Source organism: Oncorhynchus keta, unplaced genomic scaffold (genome assembly GCF_023373465.1).
Source record: "Oncorhynchus keta strain PuntledgeMale-10-30-2019 unplaced genomic scaffold, Oket_V2 Un_contig_2539_pilon_pilon, whole genome shotgun sequence".
In the NCBI taxonomy this organism is placed as follows: Eukaryota; Metazoa; Chordata; class Actinopteri; order Salmoniformes; family Salmonidae; genus Oncorhynchus; species Oncorhynchus keta.
The window spans coordinates 4,596-10,606 of NW_026284422.1; the positions used below are offsets into that span (position 1 = coordinate 4,596).

The following is a 6,011-nucleotide window of genomic DNA, read 5'->3' on the forward strand; positions in this document are numbered from 1 at the left end:
GTTGAAGACAACATAAACAACAGATGGAGGTGTTGAAGACACCATAAACAACAGATGGAGATGTTGAAGACACCATAAACAACAGATGGAGATGTTGAAGACACTATAAACAACAGATGGAGGTGTTGAAGACACTATAAACAACAGATGGAGGTGTTGAAGACACCATAAACAACAGATGGAGATGTTGAAGACACCATAAACAACAGATGGAGATGTTGAAGACACCATAAACAACAGATGGAGGTGTTGAAGACACTATAAACAACAGATGGAGGTGTTGAAGACACCATAAACAACAGATGGAGGTGTTGAAGACACCATAAACAACAGATGGAGGTGTTGAAGACACCATAAACAACAGATGGAGATGTTGAAGACACCATAAACAACAGATGGAGGTGTTGAAGACAACATAAACAACAGATGGAGATGTTGAAGACACCATAAACAACAGATGGAGGTGTTGAAGACACCATAAACAACAGATGGAGATGTTGAAGACAACATAAACAACAGATGGAGGTGTTGAAGACACCATAAACAACAGATGGAGATGTTGAAGACACCATAAACAACAGATGGAGATGTTGAAGACACTATAAACAACAGATGGAGGTGTTGAAGACACTATAAACAACAGATGGAGGTGTTGAAGACACCATAAACAACAGATGGAGATGTTGAAGACACCATAAACAACAGATGGAGATGTTGAAGACACCATAAACAACAGATGGAGATGTTGAAGACACTATAAACAACAGATGGAGGTGTTGAAGACACCATAAACAACAGATGGAGGTGTTGAAGACACCATAAACAACAGATGGAGGTGTTGAAGACACTATAAACAACAGATGGAGATGTTGAAGACACCATAAACAACAGATGGAGGTGTTGAAGACACCATAAACAACAGATGGAGGTGTTGAAGACACCATAAACAACAGATGGAGATGTTGAAGACACCATAAACAACAGATGGAGATGTTGAAGACACCATAAACAACAGATGGAGATGTTGAAGACAACATAAACAACAGATGGAGGTGTTGAAGACACCATAAACAACAGATGGAGATGTTGAAGACACCATAAACAACAGATGGAGATGTTGAAGACACCATAAACAACAGATGGAGATGTTGAAGACACCATAAACAACAGATGGAGATGTTGAAGACAACATAAACAACAGATGGAGATGTTGAAGACACCATAAACAACAGATGGAGATGTTGAAGACAACATAAACAACAGATGGAGATGTTGTGAAGACACCATAAACAACAGATGGAGATGTTGAAGACACTATAAACAACAGATGGAGATGTTGAAGACACCATAAACAACAGATGGAGGTGTTGAAGACACTATAAACAACAGATGGAGGTGTTGAAGACAACATAAACAACAGATGGAGGTGTTGAAGACACCATAAACAACAGATGGAGATGTTGAAGACACCATAAACAACAGATGGAGATGTTGAAGACACTATAAACAACAGATGGAGGTGTTGAAGACACTATAAACAACAGATGGAGGTGTTGAAGACACCATAAACAACAGATGGAGATGTTGAAGACACCATAAACAACAGATGGAGATGTTGAAGACACCATAAACAACAGATGGAGGTGTTGAAGACACTATAAACAACAGATGGAGGTGTTGAAGACACCATAAACAACAGATGGAGGTGTTGAAGACACCATAAACAACAGATGGAGGTGTTGAAGACACCATAAACAACAGATGGAGATGTTGAAGACACCATAAACAACAGATGGAGGTGTTGAAGACAACATAAACAACAGATGGAGGTGTTGAAGACACCATAAACAACAGATGGAGGTGTTGAAGACACCATAAACAACAGATGGAGATGTTGAAGACAACATAAACAACAGATGGAGGTGTTGAAGACACCATAAACAACAGATGGAGATGTTGAAGACACCATAAACAACAGATGGAGATGTTGAAGACACTATAAACAACAGATGGAGGTGTTGAAGACACTATAAACAACAGATGGAGGTGTTGAAGACACCATAAACAACAGATGGAGATGTTGAAGACACCATAAACAACAGATGGAGATGTTGAAGACACCATAAACAACAGATGGAGATGTTGAAGACACTATAAACAACAGATGGAGGTGTTGAAGACACCATAAACAACAGATGGAGATGTTGAAGACACCATAAACAACAGATGGAGGTGTTGAAGACACCATAAACAACAGATGGAGATGTTGAAGACACCATAAACAACAGATGGAGATGTTGAAGACACCATAAACAACAGATGGAGGTGTTGAAGACACCATAAACAACAGATGGAGGTGTTGAAGACACCATAAACAACAGATGGAGATGTTGAAGACAACATAAACAACAGATGGAGGTGTTGAAGACACCATAAACAACAGATGGAGATGTTGAAGACACCATAAACAACAGATGGAGATGTTGAAGACAACATAAACAACAGATGGAGATGTTGAAGACACCATAAACAACAGATGGAGATGTTGAAGACACCATAAACAACAGATGGAGATGTTGAAGACACCATAAACAACAGATGGAGATGTTGAAGACACCATAAACAACAGATGGAGATGTTGAAGACACCATAAACAACAGATGGAGATGTTGAAGACAACATAAACAACAGATGGAGATGTTGAAGACACCATAAACAACAGCAAATCTTGTCGTAACCTGATCAACTTCTTTCAACAGACCTGGGTGGTCTGATGGTGAGTCAATCAACCAACCAAGGGTTTGAATATCCGGTAGTTTACTTACAGGTGGTCCCTGGTCTCCCAGCGGTCCAGGAGAGCCACTTCCACCAGGGGCCCCGGGGGCTCCAGGACTGCCCTGGTAGAGAGACAAATGATCAAGGATGAAATAATAAACTACATGTTAAGTCAACATATGCACATTTCATGCATGGATAAGAATTGGAATTGAACCGTAATATTTGCGTGTGTGTATATATATATATATATATATATATATATATATATCTATATATATATATATATAGAGAAGAGAGAGAGAGAGAGAGAGAGAGAGAGAGTCCAAGAGAGAGAGAGAGAGAGAGAGAGAGAGAAGAGAGAGAGAGACAAAGATAAAAGAGAGAGAGAGAGAAAGAGAGAGAGAAGAAAGAGAGAAAGAGAGAAAGAGAGAAAGATAAAGACTGAGACAGAGACAGAGACAGAGACAGAGAGAGAGAGAGAGAGAGAGAGAGAGAGAGAGACTAGAGAGAGAGAGAGAGAGAGAGAGAGAGAGAGAGAGAGAGAGAAAAGGGAGTAAAGCAACACTTACCACGGGCCCTGTAGTACCCTGCTGTCCTTGTGGTCCATCCTTCCCAGGCAGGCCCTTAGAACAGAACAGACAGGATCAATAAATAAACTACTGCTTTCCTAGACAGTCTCTTAGATCAGAACAGACAGGATCAACACAAACTACTGCACTTCATACAGTTAGCAGTAGTCTAAACACTGAACATAACCTCCCATTATCAAAACACCAATGAATTCTGCAGAGATCCTTCGTTAAAACCAAATAGCCTGAAACCCTCCAGAACAACACTAATGATAATGGTAGGATAATGTGTACAGTAAGAGTAAGCAAGTCAGCGCTAAAAATGGTTTGTTATGTTTGTCTGGCTGACCTCTGGGAGCTGGCTACGGTATCCACACTTACAAACCGTAAGAGTCCGTGAGATACCGTACTCAACCAGCCAGACTTATTCTGAAGCTTTCAGACACACAGATGAATGGCTCAAGTAGGAAAGCGGGTGAGAAGGCATCATGGTGCTAGTCTGGTATTCAAACTGAATATCGCTCCATTTCATTAGCTGTTTCATTATAGTGAAACAGGGTGATATTCAGTTTGTATTCCAGGCTATTACAGTGCAGCATGGTTGAACTCCAGTCAATGATTCAATAGAGGACAATCCCCAAATCTGCTTACATAGCAGTTCAACTCGATTAAATGAAGATAGAATCACCCAATCTGCTTACATGGCAGTTCAACTCGATTAAATGAAGATAGAATCACCCAATCTGCTTACATGGCAGTTCAACTCGATTAAATGAAGATAGAATCACCCAATCTGCTTACATGGCAGTTCAACTCGATTAAATGAAGATAGAATCACCCAATCTGCTTACATGGCAGTTCAACTCGATTAAATGAAGATAGAATCACCCAATCTGCTTACATGGCAGTTCAACTCGATTAAATGAAGATAGAATCACCCAATCTGCTTACATGGCAGTTCAACTCGATTAAATGAAGATAGAATCACCCAATCTGCTTACATAGCAGTTCAACTCGATTAAATGAAGATAGAATCACCCAATCTGCTTACATAGCAGTTCAACTCGATTAAATGAAGATAGAATCACCCAATCTGCTTACATAGCAGTTCAACTCGATTAAATGAAGATAGAATCACCCAATCTGCTTACATAGCAGTTCAACTCGATTAAATAAAGATAGAATCACCCAATCTGCTTACATAGCAGTTCAACTCGATTAAATGAAGATAGAATCACGCAATCTGCTTACATAGCAGTTCAACTTGATTAAATGAAGATAGAATCACCCAATCTGCTTACATAGCAGTTCAACTCGATTAAATGAAGATAGAATCACCCAATCTGCTTACATGGCAGTTCAACTCGATTAAATGAAGATAGAATCACCCAATCTGCTTACATGGCAGTTCAACTCGATTAAATGAAGATAGAATCACCCAATCTGCTTACATGGCAGTTCAACTCGATTAAATGAAGATAGAATCACCCAATCTGCTTACATGGCAGTTCAACTCGATTAAATGAAGATAGAATCACCCAATCTGCTTACATGGCAGTTCAACTCGATTAAATGAAGATAGAATCACCCAATCTGCTTACATGGCAGTTCAACTCGATTAAATGAAGATAGAATCACCCAATCTGCTTACATGGCAGTTCAACTCGATTAAATGAAGATAGAATCACCCAATCTGCTTACACGGCAGTTCAACTCGATTAAATGAAGATAGAATCACCCAATCTGCTTACATAGCAGTTCAACTCGATTAAATGAAGATAGAATCACGCAATCATTTGGATTGGAGTGAACATGAATAATACACAATCTGTCACGACATGGTTTTAACTTCCAAAAGTTGTCATTTTCAATGTCCTTGTAAATTGCCAGAGTGATGTCATGTGCCTGTCCTTGCTTCAAACGTAATGTCTGTCAAGGTTCACATCACAACTAAACGGATGCTTGACTGGAAAAACATTTTTATTTCACTTTTATTTAACTAGGCAAGTCAGTTAAGAACAAATTCTTATTTTACAATGACAGCCTACCCCGGCCAATTGTGCACCGCCCTATGGGACGCCCAATCACGTCCGGGTGTCTGTAGTGACGCCTCTAGCACTGAGATGCAGTGCCTTAGACCGCTGCGCCACTCGGGAGCCCCATTGAACCGACTGAAAGTTGCACTACAACCCAAGGAGTGTTTCAGGACAAGCCAATTAGAGAAAGTGTTCCTCATGGGCACATAACCAACACAAATCCTCATCTATGAGCTATGGCTTGTCTTTTCTATGGTTTTCTGTTGTTCAGCATGGCCGCTTCCAAGCCCATTCTCTTTGCCAGAGTGGGACGACCAGTCCCCCAGTGTGGGAGTCAACCCCCAGTCAAGCAGTAACCACCTCCCAGTAAAACCCCATAACGAGGCTCTAGAGTGAGGCCTTTTGAAGGTCAAGCTAGAGGAAGGGCCAGAAAGCAGGGCTGGAGCTGGAATGGGGACTAGTGAATGCCAAGATGGGCTGTGGAGTGGGGCTGTGGAGTGGGGCTGTGGAGTGGGGCTGTGGAGTGGAGCTGTGGAGTGGGGCTGGAGCTGGAATGGGGACTAGTGAACGCCAAGATGGGCTGTGGGTGGGGCTGTGGGTGGGGCTGTGGAGTGGGGCTGTGGAGTGG

The 6,011-nt window shown here is 41.1% G+C and overlaps 1 long non-coding RNA gene across 1 annotated transcript; it reads left to right on the top strand.

The window, feature by feature from the left end:
* Positions 1 to 1,568: 1,568 nt before the first annotated feature.
* Positions 1,569 to 2,791, top strand: LOC127922352 (uncharacterized). Its single transcript, XR_008111046.1, has 3 exons — positions 1,569 to 1,674; positions 2,295 to 2,356; positions 2,698 to 2,791. It is a non-coding gene; the product is annotated as an uncharacterized LOC127922352 (long non-coding RNA).
* The last annotated feature ends 3,220 nt before the right edge of the window (positions 2,792 to 6,011 follow it).